The sequence below is a fragment of the Sturnus vulgaris genome, chromosome 11 (assembly GCF_052056855.1).
Source record: "Sturnus vulgaris isolate bStuVul1 chromosome 11, bStuVul1.hap1, whole genome shotgun sequence".
Classification (NCBI taxonomy): domain Eukaryota; kingdom Metazoa; phylum Chordata; class Aves; order Passeriformes; family Sturnidae; genus Sturnus; species Sturnus vulgaris.
Window position 1 is genome coordinate 22,192,517 of NC_142253.1, and position 18,983 is coordinate 22,211,499.

Below are 18,983 nucleotides of genomic sequence, written 5' to 3' on the forward strand. Positions count from 1 at the left end.
TTTTTTTTTTAATGTAAGAACAGTCCCTGAGCTCTGTAGTTCAGATATATTTATAGCATGAGGCTTACTGGGTTTGTAATGGAAGCAGCCCAGGAAATGACTTATAGAAAGTTCCTTAAATTTAAAATATTCCACAAATTATTTGGATTGTATGTCTGTTTTGACTAATCCAGCCAATTCACTTGAAAGGTTTTATGCGGACTCACTGATACAAACCTGCTGAAGTAAAGGTTTCAGGTAATAATTCTGTTTTTTTCTTATAGACTGGCACTTATAAGGAATTTCTTTTCAGGATCCTTTTATATTTCTCCTTCGGTTTTGTTTTTAGGAACAGTTCTAACGTTGTTTAGACTGAGCTCTGAAAAAAGAGTTAAAATAAAAGGAATATTTAAGTTTTGCTTCATGACACAAATAAATATTGGAGCTGCACAGGATGTTTGAACTTCATGCAGGGCCAAAAGGAAACAAGAGCTTCATGACCATGGTGGTGGCTTGACAAATCTCTTGGTTAGATGTTTTCATAAAAGGAAATAATTTGTCTGATTTTTTTTTACTGTCCCACACGTGAAGCTGAGTTTTAAGGAACTGTCAGCTTGCCGTGGTTTATTCCTTCTCATGGCAGACAAAAGACAAAGCAATGTTGAAATTGAAAACAGTCATGTTGCTTGTATCTCCTTTTTTTCTGCTGGAGCCAGTGAATGCCCAGTGGGCATTGTAATGGTTGGGTGTCACTTTACAAAAAGACTTTGGGCTGGCTTGTGCTTTTCACTGTTTCAGCTCTTCACAGCACTTTGAATCTGACAGTGATTTTTTGACTGCCTCAAGTAAAGAACAAAATACAGTTAATTTTCTTCAGTAAAAGTGAAAAGGAATAAGACTGCTGAGTTCTTTTGAATGGGAAAAAGGTTCAAGCAGCCCTAGAAACTGATCCAGGTCTGAGGTGCCAACATTTGCTACCTTCTTGTCTTCCAAATAGTAAATAAGGAAAGTATATGTTTTGTGCAGTCACCATTACCAGCATTCATACATACTGTAAACAGGCTGGTTTAGGGTATTTATCTTCTTTGTACCTTGTCTAGGCAGGGAATGAGAATAGCTGGAGCCCCCAGTATTCCTTCACACCAGTTCTCTCAGCCTACCCTGGGCAGACTCAGCCCCGTCATCTCTGGGTCCAGGAGCTCTCCATGTACTCCCTGTGGGTGACTGGAGAAACTTCCCTGGCACCGCTGGCACTACTGCTGATGCAGCTCTGGGCTCTTGGCTTTCCTCACTGGACCAGAAAGTGCATCCCTGGGATCACCACGGCAGGTGGGGCAGTGACCACACTTTGGGATGGGCTCTCAGCAGCCTCGGCTGCGGGAGGCCAAGGGAGCAACCCAACAGTGCTAAAAGAGGTGATTATCCAGTTTCTGTGTCTGCTCCAGTGGAAAAAGCCCTCCTATAGCCTGCTCATGGCCCCAAATACTACAAAACAGATATTGTTGGTAGAGATTATGAATTCCAGTGCTCTTTACGGCATGTATCTACTTTTCTATCTGTATATGTTGCAATAAAACAACATGCGCAAGGTTATAAAAACAGCCTGGAAGTGATTGACATGCTAATAATGCTCAATCCAGTCAATAATGCTCGTGTAACAAGCTCCTGAGAAAATAATATTTTTGGTCAATAACACACTTTTAAAAAATGAACTGTTTGTTTTTAATTAACCTCATATTTAGCCACTTAGTCATGCCATGTCCATCAAGCACAGTGGAGAAAAACACGTGCTGTCTTGAAACACTGCGTTGTTGCCTTAAACTTTCATCTCTTCCTTCTTGGCTTTCTCTTCTGCATTCCACCTCAGCATATTTGGGAGGATTGAGGCAAATCATGGCTTGTCATGTTACTTCGAATTCACTGCTTCTCCTTTGTAAGGAGGGCGTTAAGTGATTCATCTGTGACAGAACATCCCATTATGTTGTGACAGACTGTCAGAGTGAACCTGCTGTAAGTACTTAGCAACAATATAGTGCATCTAATGTGTCACTTGACTCCTTTTCTTTTCTCTCTCTCTCTCGTTTTGTTTTTTTTCCTAAAGGCTGACAGATTTTAATCCATTAAGTGATGCAAAAAAACAGTGTTTGGGATTGTGTAATGCTGAGTAAAATAGAGCAGGACAGACAGTGCCCACGAATTCCCGACAGGGAGGAGGATGTAGGTTCTATGGTCTTTAGACTCTTGCCACATGGTGTTAAGTAGTACATTGTGGGGTCTTGTTTGCTTTGGGGCTTGTTTGGATCTTTTAAAGGGAAAATTATATGCTATCGGGGAAAGGGTTTTAAAAAAGAAAATAGGTTCATGTCCCAGTTATGAGGGAGATCTGAAATAAATTCGAACAGTTATGAGATGACTTTCAGATCCATAATTTCTTGTGTGTTCTGTTTCTGTGTTTATTTGCGTTTAATGATTGGGTTAGACAAGCTCTGGAGATCAGGATTCCCTGGCTGCTGCTCTGCTCCGGGGAATTCACAGTAGCCTCTTCCCCCCTGCACAGGGCTTGCGATTAATTACAGCATCCTTCCAGCCCTCTCATTAGAAACAATTTTTTGTACTTATCAGCACAATCAGACTGGGTGGCTGAATTCAGATTAAAAATAGGGGCGTGAAGCTGAACTTCAGACAAGTCAGAGACTGCTGGCTGCTGAGCACTTTTGTAAACGAGGAGCCTTAATTAGGTGCCTAAAAGTCCTATCCGGAGCCTGTCATTATGGGATCACTGTTCTGGCAGGTTTTGTGTGCCCGTGTGTTCACCGGTGCTCACACCGAGGTCACAGAGCCGATGGGTCACACACCGATGAGAAACCTCACCCTGTGCTGACGCCAAACCCACTTTTCTTCCCCGAACTCAATGGTAAATTGATGACTTATCAAAAAATCTGGCTCGTGGTTTTGACAAACTTGCAGTAGACGACATCCATCACCTGTGATTACTGAGCAATGTGCTTAAAGTAAGACAAATACTGAAGGTTAAAAGGAAGACAGAAATGGGAATTGGGTGCATTTTTAATGTAAAAATGAGACCTGCTTAACCCTTCAGTATCTAAGAGAGTCACAGAATCACAGAATAGGCTGAGCTGGAAGGGACCCACAAGGATCACCCAGTCCAAGCCCCGGCCCTGCACAGACACCTCAGCAATCCCACCCTGGGCATCCCTGGAAGCTCCTGGAGCTCTGGCAGCCTCGGGGCCGTGCCCAGTCTCTGGGCAGCCTGGGCACTGTATAATACAAAAGGAGCCGGAGATGAAAAAACTTGGAGAGATAGAGGCCATGGAAATTTCTCTTGTGCACAACTGTGCTGCCTTGTTCTGGTGTCTCAGCTGGGGAATTTCATCTTGTCTCAGGGAATTTCATCTTGTGCTGCTGCATTTACGAAATTTGGAGTTGTGGAACTGTTCAAACCACGGATATTTTGATTAATTTTGACTACCAGGCTGAGCAACAGCTTTGGACGTTCCTGACATTGAGATGCTAATTAGATTTTGTGCCCTGGAGCTCTCCAGCTCCCAGGAGAAGAGGCACTGATACAAGGGGGTGGTAAATGCAGTGCTCCAATTCCATCCTAATTTGTAGCTACGTTTTGGATAGTGCAGATCTCTTCATGCCCTACCTGTGTGAGCAAAGATCAGGGACGACTCTCACACCTGATGCAGAGGGTGATCAAAGCACAGGGAAGACATCCCTGAGGACATCCATGCCTCAGGATATCAGGAATCCTCCATTCTCCTCTGGCTTTAAGTGGTGCCCACAGTGGCTCCAGCAGTTTCAGGGACTTGTCTCCTGTGGGATTCAGTCCCTCCTCCTGCTGTGGGATCTCCACACCTGCTGGAGATGAGATGAGCAGCACCTCAAAACACAGAAGCCAAGTCTCTATTCTAGGACCTCCTTGTGTGTTACAAGATTCGTCAGCTCTCCCGTGGGAATTTCCCAGGAACCCTCTGGTTCTGCAGGACTCACTCCTAGTAGTACTTATGGACTGAGTTCCACCACCACCCCAAACCTTCCTGCTTATTCGACCTGCCCTCTTCAAGAGCATGTTAGATTATTCTGCTCCAAATTCTTTATTGTAGCAGAACATTTAGTCCTACTCTCACCTCTTTTCCATGTCAAGAGAGCTCTGCTTTTTCCCTCTTAGCATTTTTACACAGGCTGTACACCTTGTCCCATGGATAAGTGTGAGGAAAGGGTTGGGCTTCTCTCTGTGTGGTCCCTCTGAATAAACACAGAAGTTGGTCTCTGGTCAACACTTTATGAAACTTTCTTTGTGTCCTGTTTTCCATCATATACAAAGCACACCAATAATTCAGCATTGTGGGGATTTGCATTCCACTACTATTCATTCATACGCCATGGAGGACTATAAAAGGAAGAAAGACTTAAAATGCAAGCCATAGAGGACTATAAAAGGAAGAAATACTTAGATTTCTATTCCTAATAAAATATTATTGAAAGTATTTATGTTCGTTTTAATACAGGAGTAAATTTAATGGAGATTTTGGAGATGCACTGAGATTTCTTACAGTGCCTAAATGAAACTGGATGACTTTTGGGGGTAAATCTGAGGGACAAATTTCTTTTTTTTCTCAATATTTTTTCTTTCACAACAGTTTCTTATTGGCAAGAGCTGGATGACAAAAGATGTCAGAAAAGCATTTGCCAGCCACAAGATGTAGCATCCTTGTCCTAACGAACTCAAAAGCAGTGTATTTCTACAAACACAGAAGAATGCAATATGTAATGCTTGGAACACTGCAAGATGTTTCTGCTTCTTCCAAAAGTGGGAGTTTTGAGGGAGTTTTTCTCTAAAAAGATACTAAATATCTGGAAGTTCTAAAATAAAATGGTACGTAATAGAAAACATTTTCAATTTTTACCTATGTGTACGCACAAGAAATTTTCACTTAGCTGCTTCTGCAAGATGAGAATTTAATCCCCAGATTTAAAATTTTTATGTCCTCTATTGGAGGTTTTTACTAGACTGCTTAATGTGTTGCTAGACTGCCAAGCAGATGAGTGAATTACCTGGAAAAAAAGAACTGCTTTGGCTATTTTGAGAGGGAAATCCTGGAAAATGTGATGAGATTGATTCCTATTGATTGAGTTTTGTTGAGGTGAGTCCTGAAAGATTTTAGAAAATAGAATATGTGTAAAAATCCATGAAGTATGCTTGGTCTCTTTAACCTTTATTTTGGAGAACAGACCAGCGATCAGATGTGTGCAATTTGATTCACTGCCCATGGTATTATAGGCTCCTTTCAACCAAAACCATTCTGTGATTCTGTGTTTAAAATCTTCCTCCTAATTCACTCTTATTGTTTCTTGAATGCTCCTGTAACAACTTGTCAGGAATTTGCCGTCACTGTTGTTCAATGTGTGTGTATGAGCAGGTGAGGGTGTGATTTAAACTGATGTGGGAAAGAAAGCCTTCACCTGCTCAGATTGTAGTTCAGTGAGGTGGATGCACCTCAGACAGCGTTCAACTCCTGATCTGTGCTCCTTGCAGGGTAGCCAGCTGCACAAGGGCTTTATTTTTTCCAGACATTCCAAGGCACACATCACTGCCGGTTATGGAGGCACCAAAAATGTGAGGGATGAGGAAACATAAATGACATTTCCTAAAGGAGGCAGGGGCTGGGTGGGGCTAAAAGACACCTCCAGGTGTGACAGTGGGGAGCATATACACGCTCTTTAGCCAGAGGGAGGATCTGATGACCCTGCCTAGCACGGGGAGGGCAAGGGAGGAGCACCCTCTGTGTCCAAAACTGCACGTGTTCATTGAATATCTGAGTGCATTTTGGATGTCACTGGCAGCTCCTCTGGGGACAGCAAAGGACATGCAGGAGATGAAGCACAACTGAAATGCTTCATCAGGAGAGCTCCTGCTTGCTCATGGTCTGAGGTACCCTCTCTCTGCAGTGGATTGGTGTTGCAATGAAGAGGGAAAAGCCTGAACTGTGCTGATTACCTGAATTGTTCTGTATCTGATCCCACTTTTAGTAATGGATTGCAAACCCCAGGAGCACATCTGTGGCTCTACAACTCAATAGTTTATGCATTTATGTCTCTGATCCCTCAGGTTTGCAATATTTATTTTGATTCAATTATAAATCTACTTTTACTTCTACTAATATATTGACATAAACTGGGAATTAGAAATTGTAAGACTTGCAGTTAAAATGTCTGTGTTTAGACACATAAGTAGCTGGAGGATTAAGTATCCATTTGCATATCCAAAGGTTACATCAGGTGCATGCAAGGAACGTTTTCATCATTACTTTTGATACTTGATACGTTAAATATCAAACTCAGCCATACTTTAAGCATCCTCTACAAATATATTTGGGTTATGCTGTCCAGGTGGGACAACATTTTAGCAGTACTGCCTGGTTATTCTCATGCTGCCTAAGAATTCTTCCAGCTGCCTTGTCCCCAGGAGCAGAGGTGAAATGGCTTTGTTTGTCACGTTAGTCCACTTCTGGATGGGCCAAGCAGCAATGGAGGCGTCTCCAGAGTGACACAGGGAAGTGTAAACACCACTTGCTCAATAGATTTTTCTTATGGGAGCTCGTGCCTGCTCTGTTTGCTTTATGAGAATAATCAGGGAGGTGTAACAAACTGGGAAATTCTAATAAAATAATTCGACTTCTTTGTTTCTGGGAAAATTTTGTGCTTATTGTTTTTAGCGCTGTACAAAAGATAATTCTAAGGACTATGCACATCTGACTAATGTATTTCCCATGCAAAAGCTTTCCAGAAACTGCTCTAGAAGTTATTTGACAGTAAATAATATGCTCATGCACAGTTTTTAAATGGAAAGAAGTACTAAATGCTTGGAATAGATTATTCGTTAGCCATTACCTACTTCTATTAGGTGACAGCTGGTAATTCCCGTTACAGTTCTGGATTTCTCAGGCAGGCCTGGCAAGCTTCCTCGTTGTACTCAGTAAATTGAGTTAATTGCATTGCCTGTTGTCTGGTTTGTTTTCCAGAGTGCATAAATACCTTTGGTTTTAAAGGCAATATAGAGGTAAACACTTGTGCTGCTCTTAAATACCATCGTGGCACAAGAGAAATACTTCATGCTTTAGCACTGCCCGTCTGAGGACTTGAGGTTTTCTCCCTTTTGGCTTGATTATGTTTCAGAGCACAGGCTTGCTGAGTGGTAACTCCTGAACCAAGTCCATCTGCATGGTTGGGCTCACTCTGCTCTCCTTCATACATTCAGCCCTCGTGGGCTTTTGGGTTTTTTTGTCCTAATAACTCCTCAGCCTCTGGACAGGTGTCCATGGTGGAGCTGAGCTCCATGTCCCCTGGCTGTCTCTATTCCCAGCAGCTCCCAGAAGCTCACCAGGTTGGTACTGGCAGGTTCTCCCTCAGGCTTTTGTTGCAGAGGTAGAATCACAAATTCACATGGTGAACAATCCCTCTGAGAGCAGCAGGTCCAACCACAGCTGGGTGCATCTCTATAAAGTTTAACAGGTAGATCACAGACCTTAAGAAACCTTTTGTGAAACTATTTGTGATGTCTTTTCATCAAGCTCTAAGCCTGGTTGATCATTGCAAGTTCATATTGACTTGGAGCCTTAATAGACTTAACAGAGCATCTGCGCCAGGGACTGGACCCAGGGTTTTCACCACTACCCCCTGTGTCAGAAAAGTAATTTTTTAGGTGATCTTTTTTTCACCATCATCTTTTCTGCCTAGCTGAGCTCTGCACTGGACACCTGGATTTGTAAGATGGACTTACTGAATTAGACAATTCAATAAGCACAGGTAGCACAGGTAGCTATGAATGTCAAGACCTTTAAAGAGTGGAAACATTTCTCATGGAGAGGCTGAGAAGGGCAGGGCAATCTTGCTCCAGTGAGGAAAAGGTCCCTTCCCCATGTGTGATGGAGAGGGGATGGAAGAAGAGAAGCTCAGACCATAATAGTAGCCAGAAAGAACTTCTCTGCAGACTATCAAATTGGGCATCAGGAAAGCATCAGGAAAATGTAGCTTGTTCTTTGTGGTTACAGGCTACAGTGCTAAACAGTGATTTTTCTTATTCATTACAACCATGTTTAGATTTCTTGTGGTGGCTTTTTGAAAGGATATTTTGTTGTATTTATGAGACAGTTGTAATTCCAAGAGAACTGTTTTTCTTGTGTCAAAACTGCCAGTGAGCATCCCTAGGTGGAAGGCAAGTGCTTGCATCGTTACAAGTTTTTGTGGACAAACATCTGTGGGGGTTTTTCCTTTACTTTTTCTTTTGAAATACATAATGGTTAGGAAAAAAGACATTAATTTGAGTTGTAAGATGAGGGTGTGTGGACAGTGTGAGTTCTGGATCCCTCTGTTCCTTCTACCTCTGACTTTGGCAGAGGTTCGTCCTGTGTTTAGTGAAGCACTGGGGGAGATAATGTCAAATCCACCGCCTGTGTATTGCAGTTTATTTTTAAAACATGAGGAGTGGGGAAGGCTTTTGGGGGGCAGTGCTGGCATGACCTAAGCAGAGCAGCACAGGGGCCTCAAACACAAACCAGAGTTCCAGCCTGGTGGTTCCCATTGCCCTTGGGACAACCTTCAGAGACAGAAAAAGGGGCGTGAGGAGGTGACACCACTGTGTGAAGCTATCTCTGCCAATGGAGGAACCTTGAAAGCAAGTTATTTGATAAATCCTGCATTTCTTCTCTTTCTAGAAGATTCTGTTACCCAACTATTTCAGCTAAACTGAATGAGCACAGATGGAGCTGTGGAATTGAGAATTGAGACAACAGCTCAGCACAAGAGGATGCTGAGAGTCTTCAAGTCCCACTGAAATTGCTCTGTGACTTCATCTCACCATACAGGCATGGTTGCTCATTAGAACCAAAAGCAAAATATCTCACTGCAGCTCTGGTTAATAAGATTGGGGTTTTTCATCCCTACTCACATGCACACAGACACCCTGTTAGGGGTGCAGAAAGAGCTGCAATAGATGTACCTGGATTAAAACTCCTGGCACCAAAGGTGGCACAAGCCTGTGAGATTTATTACCAACTGTGTAGATCCTGTTTGTTTTTTCCTATGGAAATCCAAGTTTAAGCAAAGGCCATCGGATGGAACCTGCACGCCTTTATTATTACTAATAGTGGGTGGGAGTGCAGATCCAAATGATGCATAACATTTTTTTTTAAAGTAAACCATAAGCCAAGTTAAATGAACTTTAAAAGTGAACATGATTCATAACAGATACCATTTTAAAACTGACCAGACACAGCAAATGTAAATTCTGTCCTTTTAACTGTAAAATGTTTAAGCTTATTTGCAAAGGAGTTTGAAAAATTAAAACCATACCTTCTCTGTGTTTCTCCATCCATGGAGAAACATCAGAGTTTGCATTTGAAAAGACAGCAATACAAACTGTAGAGACAGGCTGGATGTCTACTTGAATTATCCTGCTTGTTGAGGGGAAGTCTTAAACTGATGATCACATATAATCTGTAATATATTAAAAGCATATTCTTTATTGGAGTCCCCATATTACATTTCAAATACATTTCCATGGAATGTTTCAAAATGTCATTTAAAATTATTTCTATTTTCATTGAAATGGCATGTGTCCCCTCAACACTCATCTAGAACTTTATTATTATGATTCTTTGGACAGTTTAAAGACATGAGATCACTTTTTGTGGTTTTGTGTGCCTCCCACTACCTCTGTTCCTGCTTCAGTGCTAATGCCAACTCCAAGTCCCCTCAACAGTTTAGCTCCAGCTTCTTGGCCTCTATAGGATCTGTTTCAATTGATCAGAGATTTGGCTAACTTAAATATTTAGGCAATATATAATAACTGTATCTCAAACAAACACTTATTGTAACCATCACTCGAAGTACTTGCTATTGTTAAGAAATACAGTTCTGACTTCCATTCTAGCACCTCTTTTTCAATTGCGTTTTGTTTCAGTGGGTTTTTTTCATACCCCCAGAGTGACTTCTGTCACCTGGAGGGTGATTTTTCAGTAAGAGGGACTTTGAAGAAATTTTGTCTTGAAAAGCTGGAAGTTAACAAAACATTTACAAGTGCATATAAACTAGAACCTTAAATGTGTTCCAGAATTATACTGAGTGTTTATACTCTAGCAGTAAAACTGAGTTTTGTATCTTCACCAAAAACAAGCCATAGAAAGATGAATTTTCAGGACTGGATAGGCCAGGAGTGGGAGCTGGATTGGTGCTTCTTGAAGTCAGAGAGGTTGCAAGATACCATCAAAGCACTTAAAATATAAGAACTGCTGTGGTGAAAGGACAAACTTCAAGAAAAGTTCACCTCAACTGATTTAACTCTGTACTCTTCAGTAGCTGAGCTGACTTGAGCCTGTGTTTGTTGACTTCACTTATTCATCTGACTTAGTTGAGATATCTAAAAAAGAGGGTGGCAGAGTGTGCTGGTTTCACTTGGGGAAGGACAGACTCAGAGGTTTTTCTCTATGAGAAAAACTCCCTCAGTGAGTTGATGGGACCAACTGAAGGCTGGCTTGGTTATTGACAGCCTGAAAAACCAATTGGAGAAAGTTAGTTTGCTCCATGAACACACTTTTTGAAGGAGGTAACTCAGGAAAAAGCCTCTTTTATTTCCAGTGGCTGAGCAAGTAACACCGGCCTGGACTCCCTTCCATGTGGGGTCACATGTGGGTGTGGGTGCTACTCCCATGTGGGGTGAGGCCCAGGAGGCCGCTGGGCCCCGTTTACAAACCAGGGGACCTGATGGCCGGGGGGAGGAAAGCTCATTGATAAAACCTTAGCCCGGCTTCCTCCCCCACGGGCCCGTGGCTCTGGGGGAGCCGGCTCCTGCTGCTGGCTTGGAACAGCTTTGGAGGGGCCGAGCCCGCCCAGCCCCGCACGGCCCTGGGGGGGAGGCAGCCGGGCCCTGTTGGGAAGCAGGGGTGGCCATGGGCAGTGTGGGGCTGCAGCTGAGCCCCAAAAAAGCTGATTAACATCTCAGCCGCCCCCTCAGCCAGCCTGGCCTGGGCCCGGCCCAGCCTCTGCAGCTTCTGTGTGAAACTTTAACTCTCTAGTGCTCACTTAAGATTTGCAGGCCTCCCGCTTTCCTTTGAATATGAGAGGGGGAAAAAGGAGATACTCCGAAGTCAGTGAAGCAAGAGTTAAGTTTCTTTAGATGGGAAGGAGAAGGAGGAGATGCTGTGAAGATGGCTGAAAATCCTTTTGTAAGATTGTAGGGATGAACTAATGAACTGAATATTCCTATAAATCATGGAGAAAGACATGGGGGGTTGGAGATGTTCCCTTTGATAGATTGTTAATCAAAAAGCATCTGTGTTGAGAATCATTCACCCCGAGGAGAAAAGGAGATCTCTATTTCTGAGGATGAAGCATGAACAGAGAGAAAGAGAGATGAAGAGAATTTCTGTTTTGGAGCAGTTCACTCTTAAAAGTAAAATACCTCATGAGTTTAACATGGCCCATAAGCACAGCTTTGGGAAAGCTGTGAAGATGGGAGGAGATTCACGACTTTGCAAGTTTTTTCCCGGGCAGATGCAAATCGTGAAAGTGAAGCCACGAGAGGACTGTTTTTTTCTCCTCCTTGTGGAGAAGTCCCTATGGCCTGACAAGAGGAAACTTCTCTCTCCAAAGTGAACTGAAAAAGACTATTTAAGTTGGGAACTGACTGAAGTAGTCTATTGTTTGTTTGTTTTATTGTTATGAAGGTTGGGAGAGGGAAGGAAGGAGTGGTCTGAAGATCTTATCCTGAATTTGCTTTTCTTTCTCTTTCTTTGTATAGTTAATTAAGTTTTTTATACCCTTTTAAGTTTTAGGCCTGCCTTGCTCTTTTGCTCCTGGTTCTGTCTCACAACAGAAAATGAGTATATTTAAATTGGCAAGTCAAAATTATAGCATTATTTGGTGCATTGGCCAGGAAATTCAAATTAAACCAAGACACAGGGCCATGGGCAATATTCTGTGCTTATTTTCCTCCACTCCTTTCACTCAGGACAGCGGAACTTGGTGGAAACCTCCCCCCTAAACTGACAAAGAAAAGAAGCTGCTAACATTGAACAGAATCTAACCATTAATGGATATAAACCACTGCTCTTTTGGGTGACTTTTCTGGGATTGCCTGAAGATTGTCTTGAGATGTTCACTTAAATCCAACTCCAACAGCTTTTGTTAAATTTTATGATTCAAGGAGTAGTTTGTGGCGATGTGTGTGCTTAAACCCTGTCTTGTATTTATGACTGATGGCTTTGAGAGAGTTCCTAAAGCTGTTTTCTTGTAACTGATGGGTGCTCAGATACTTCTACTTTTGAAGGAAGGCACCTCCTCTTGACCAGCTTATAAAAAATGAACTTTCTGATCATAAAAATGCTAAAAAAAGAACAACAGGTATACAGATCTCTCTGCCTATTGGTTCCAAAAAAACTTGCGCAGCTTGACAGCTCAGTCCTGTGTGTGCTGCCCTCCAAGCAAGTAAATTGAGCCCTTGAAGATAAGTTGAGAAATGAGTTCCTTGTCTTCTTGTGACTTGAGTGAGCCTTGACAGAGTCAAAGCCAGTGGTGTGGCTTTCCCCAGCCAGATGAAACCATTTGTGTTAATGAATAAATCAAGATTGCTTTTATGAGTAATATCAAGGTGAACCTGGTCTGGTTGAGGGTATCCCTGCTCATTGCAAGGGGAGTCAGACCAGATGTTCTTTAAAATGTCCCTTCCAACCCAAGCTATTCTGTGATTCTGCGATTCTGTGATTCTATTCTTTAATTTCTGTGCACATTCATTTATAGAGAAAGATTACATTCAGAGTTTTTGGTCTCAGGGGTGTAACATCCACCCAAGGCAGCAAAGCTGGGAAACAAAGCTAGCAGTTCAGGCTTGCTGAGATTTCTGCACATGTAAAATGGTCAATGTTTCTCGGGCTTCTGAGACCTTTTACTTTTCATTATTTCAGCTCGTATTTCCTATATTTCAGCATGCCATCTCAGGTGTTTTCTCCCAAGGAACCTTTGTTCCAGAACATCTCACTGTTTCAGGAGCACTTGGACAAGAAGAAAAACATGACAGTCAATTAAAAACCAATTTTTTTACTCTGGTATCATTAATCAAATGCACAAGCAGTCCCAGCACTGACACCTGGCAGGGTTAATGTTTAAGACCTGTGGCAATTATAGCTCCCCTGAAAATCGCTTGGCCAGCAAGTCACATAAAAGCCTGTGATTATGAAGGAAATGGGAATTACCAGGAAAAAAATTAGGGAAAGCAGTTGAAATACACTGGTAGCAAGGAAGGCAGAGAATAATCTGACTGATTGGAGCTCCCCTGGGGAGAAGAAACAGGGTCTAAGGGTCACTCCTTCACTGAATTAGTAGTGTCTGTCATGTGAAACCAAAATAAAGCAGCATCAGAAGTAAAAGATTTTCTGTAGAGAAATTGGACCCTGTTCTCATGCACCTACAACCCAGGAAGGCCAAGTGCAGAATAGTGGGCTGATTTTTGCTGTCCTAATTCAGCCATTATTCTTTTCTCTCAGATATATCTATTTCTTAGTAAAGAACGTGATGCCCAGAGATTTGACACACAGATACTTTTAGCATTGAATAATTCCAAGATTACACACAGTCTTTGCTTCCATCAGCTCCTTGCCCGGCACATCCTCTGGTTTGCATCTTTTCACTCCCCAAAAGTTACACAGCTGGAGTAAACACAGCTCAAATGAGAGCTCCTGTGGTTAAAGCAGACTGTAGGACATGTGTTTTCCCTCTCTGAAGAACATTAGCTGGATGCTTTCTGTGCCAGAGGCAATCGTACCTGCAGAAAAACTCTGCTAAGTAAACAGTAGTTTATACAAAGAACTTTGGCTATTTGGAGAGAATCTATTTGATATCAATTGCTAGAAAAGCCTGAGGATAACTGAAACAGCTCCTCATTGCAAGGTGGGGCCATAATATCAGTTCTATGAGCTTAACTTCGTGTTAGGATAATATTGAGAGACAAAGAGTGGCCTTGCTTCCTGTTTGGCCAAAATTTCAGTGTTTCACCTAAAAGTGTTTCCCTGCTGGGTCCATGAGATGGGTCACTCCTTGTGAACTCTGCCACAAACATCTCAGCTCCCTCAGAAGGCTGCAAAGTATAATGGGCCTCTGATTTAATGCTGAATTACTTGGAATTGTGGCATGTTCTAAAGAGTGAGTAATTAATTTCAAATTGTAGGAGCAATTCAGTAGTGATGGAGAAAACAACTGATGAAAATGCCAAGCTGTGGTAAATGAAACGTTGAAAAAGCTCTGAGGCAGAGCCAAATTGCTGGGAAAATTATGGGGTTTAGGTCCAAACCACAGTCGTGCAGCTTCAGTGCTGCAGGAGGAAAAGTTGCTTTAAGGAGAACAAACATCAGTGGAGTAGAAATTACCACAGCTAGGATGGTCTTTAAGGTTTCTCCAACCTAAACCATTCTATGATTCTGTGAAATGGTTCATTTTGACTACACAATAAAAATTAGGACGGAAAGAAGAGATGGCTATGCAATCTGAATAAAAGTACAGCAGAGATTTTCTGTTTCCCAAAGGAAAATAATTATTCCCATTGTTTGTTATAATTTTAAAAAATATAATTAAAATAGGCCCTTCTTTGTTTCATTGCAGAGTTAGTTTTTGTAAAGCTCAGAGTCACTGAGATAACAGAGTGGGAAGGCTCCTGGAAGGTGCTCCCAAGTGGAATATCCACTCTGGGAAGAGGAGGTGCCTATGCTGGGCAGTCCTGGCCTCCTGGCCTCACCCTGCTCTGCACATGGAGAATCCTCATGGCATTACTGGGCAACCCTCCAGAGCTCCCAGCCCTGCTCAGCACAGTGTTCTCTGAGCTGAGGGGGATTGCTGCCTTCTCTAGGCAAGCACATTCTTTCATCCATGGACAGTTCCATTTTGAGACCACAGAGAAAAGCGGGGACTGTCACTGGTGGGGTCAGTAAGAAGAAATTTCTCAGTGTTCTCAAACATGGCTTTGAGAGAAATCCTGCTTCCAAAACCAAGGAAAAGAGGGAGGGAAATGAGGATGGAGGTCTGTCTGTACAATGGCTTTGTCAGGTCCTGAGTGAGGAGCACCTGACATCCTTCAGACTCTGAGTCCATCGCCTGAGGTGGGAAACTGGGCAAGGAATGGGGCAAAAAGATAAAGAACGTACTGAGAAATGTGTCTGGGAAGTGGTGATGATGCAAGGGGACTTTCTGCCTTTTCAAAATGCTTAATAGATTTAAAATAGTGCCCTGGAAATGCAATTGGTGCTAAAATCCTCATGTCCCAACTGAAGAAATATATGGATGTTTATATACTAAGACAATATGTTGTATCATGCATTATGAAAAATATGAATTAATGTAAGAAGACATTTAAATTAACCTCAAACTGGCTATTTTCTTGTATATTTAAAACATCTGGCCTAGAACAATGCCATATTCTGCATATTGTCTATCTCAACTTACAGCCTGCTTTTCACATTTCAACTGAATGTCTTTCCAGTAAGCACAGTTCATTCCGAAAAGAAAGTTGTTTGGGGTTTTTTCCCCCATCTATTATTCCTTAATATTAATAGGAGATAAATGAACTTTGGACCAGGCCCTATAAGAACTGACCTTATTTCCTGATATATTATTTAGCAATTTATTATTGCTAAAAAACCAGCAATGCTTATTATTGCTAAAAGGACATGTGCAGACTTAGCAGGTTAAATATCCCAAAATAGTGAATTATTTTAATAAAGATATTTCTTTTCCTCAGTCTTTCATACGTCAGTACAAATGTGTCCACTGATTTAATATATCACTTTATTAGACAAAATATAGATAGCAAGCTGATACTGACAACGGAATAAAAATAACAAATCCTATATATTAACTGAATTGAGGCCTCCATGATTCAATACTTGAGTGTTGCTTCCAGTCTTTAATTTCCATGATATTTCTGCTGGAATCTTGTTTGCTTTTCAAATGCATTGTTGAGCTTTATGTTGATATCTATTCCAGATGTTTTTGAGTTCTGCTAATTTGTTTTCCACATGATACCTACTTACAGAACCATTTCACTTGTAGTTATTGCAATTGTATCTTCTAGCTGCATTCCCTTCTGGATGTCACATTTTTCTTCAGGATAGGTTTTCCCACTGCTTCTGCTATTTATTTCTGTATTTCCATAGCAGTGTCCAGGTGCATTTAAAGTCAGGTTCATGTGCCTGCTGGAATTTACAGGTTGAAATCTGGAATTGCAAGCAGGCTGGTGCATTAGTCCATAGCAGTAGTTTGTCAATTTTGGAAAATGAAATCAAAATTAAACTTCAATTTTAAAAATATAATAACATAGGATTTTCTTGTAGCAATCTTGTCTAATCTCATCCTATGGATCCAACAAATGGATCCAGTATTGTTGTAAATTCTATGAGCAGTTGAGGGAATTTAAACCTGCGCTTATGTACTCTGCTGTGTTTACTCATGATACCTTTTGTGGTTACACAAAATACCTGACCTTTTTCTGATACATTTTATAAAGAAAAATAAGAAAACAGGATCACAGGACCTGCCCAGATCCAAGCATTTCTGTGTTCTGGGGCTTTTTAACATCCAAACCTACACCTGAATTCTAGTTTTGCACTACTGGAACATCCTCAGTGTCTCCTAATACTTTTGGGGTTTGTGGGGTTTTTTTGTTTTGTTTTTGGTTTTGGGGTTTTTTTTTGTTTTGTTTTGTTTTGTTTTTCGGGCAGTTTTTTTTGTTTCTTTGTTTGTTTGGTTTGGTTTGTTGTTTTTTTTTTTTTTTTGTCCAGGTCGATCTTTATTTGAAGCTTCTTCAGTTTCTTCTTTCAGGCATCTTGCTTCTCAAAACCTTGGCATTATTAACACCCCAACAGAGTGAGAATAATTTAGCCAATGTCAACAGAGACATTGAAGCTATTGCTGGGGATATTCCCTCAGCATTCACTGAGAAATGTAAAATACACCTGGGAATTCTGGTGTTTGTGCCCAAGCCCACAGCAGCATCCCCTGGCAGCACCAAAGCTGCAGTGCCCGGCTGGCGTCCCTGGGCTGTGCTGGGCCGTACTGGGCATCACTGGGCGTTGTGGGGAAGGACCTGGGGAGTCAGGAATGTTGCTTTAGGACAGCCAGAAATTACCAAACTCCTGCTTTCACCTCCCTTTTAGTGTCCCTGTCTTTCAGCAGTGGGGTCTGTCCCAGGCTGATAACGCAGCTGATGGATCAGGAAAAGACCAAGTTGCTAATTTGAAAATTGGTCTTAAAGATAAAATTGTGCTGGAGAAACACGTTTAGTAATTAACTGGAACAGGCAGCAGTTTTCTTGGCACAGTTCAGGATGGTTTCCGCTTACTGTGGTCTCTGCTAAAGAAAACTTTTCTGTAATTGCAGGTTAAGGCAGTGTGCAATGTAAACAACACAAATAAAGCGAGCTCTCTTTGTACAGATCTGAACTCTGTGAGGTCCTGTTATCTGGTATGCAGACAAATCCTAAATCTACTGACATTTTTCTTCAGGAAATTAGTATTGTTAGGTAATACAAAACTATACGTTAATAGGCTATTTGGGTTTTAAACAGAATTATATTTAGCTGTATATTCATCTTTAAATGACATTTAGTGTTTCTTTCTAAAACAGAAATAATTACAAATAAAAATAACAGCTGACAAACAGAACCTATGTCCCTAACAGAGATACAAAATTTAATTAAATTTGCCTCCATGGCAACTCTTAGGAAGATTTCCAGAAAGAAAATACTTTATTTCCTGTTTTTTACACACCACACCTTATATCTACTACAGTGTGTTTTAAGGAGGAAAATTTTGCATCAAGAATGACAAACTCATATTTAACTTTGAAAATAACATGGATACTTAACTTTTCTCAGTTATGTAATAATATTTTTCTTCTATGTAAATAATTGTACAGTATTTATACAAACCTCAAGGTACACCGGGGTACTGATCAATTCTTGTAACTACTAAAGAAAGCATTTCACTTCAAGGTTTGCAAAACATTCATAAATTGGCTGGACAGAGTCACAAATTGCTTTTCAGTTGTGATCAGCCTTCCCTAATGAATTTGGACTTCCTAAAACTCCTCAAATTGAATTTGTATGCATAATGTTTCTATGAACTTCTCAAATGCTCACAAATAATTGCATTTGGCAATGGATCCTTTGAAAAAGGATTGTATTACCTTTTGGAAAAACTCAGCTTGAACTATGCAAACTTATTGGTGAAATACGTAATGGTCCTACAGAAGATTCTGTTTCTGGAGAATTTTGGCCTTTTTGTACTCAAACCCTGCTGCAGTTTTTCACTTTGGTGCCTCTTTGCAGCCAGTGCTTGTGACATTAACAGTGTATTTTTGACTTAGGGGAGTTTATAAATCACAAGGAAAGTTCTATCACCACCTTTCAGATTCTTTATTATATAGTGCTCTCAGGTGAGTTGGACTGTATGGAACTACAAAATATAACTCATTATCAGCCTTTTCTCTCTTTCAAAGTCTCAGGGACTTGCTTCACATTTACCTTACTGCTCTCTGGGTAAGATATTTGTGTGCTGCAACATTTCAGACTATTTCACTCTGGTTCTCTCTTTTTTTGTAACTCATGTAAATAAAACCAAAGGCAGTGAAACAACAGAATGGAATAAATTCCCCCTCTGTTCCTGTGCCGTCTTTTAGGAGAGGATAGTGTGATGGTGGAGTGTTTGAGAAGACTCTTTCTCACTGACCACCAGTCAGGGTGAAAACTGTCTGCAAGACGTATTCCTCTAATAGACTGGCTTAAAATATACCAGATTAGGTGTTAAATACATTGATATTAAATCCTTGCAGTGTGCTTGCCATATGAAGACTGTATCCTCATCTCTGGGGATTAACGAATTCAGTGGCTTAAGGCAGAGACGTTTTGTAAATACACCCCATAAATTACACGCGGGCTT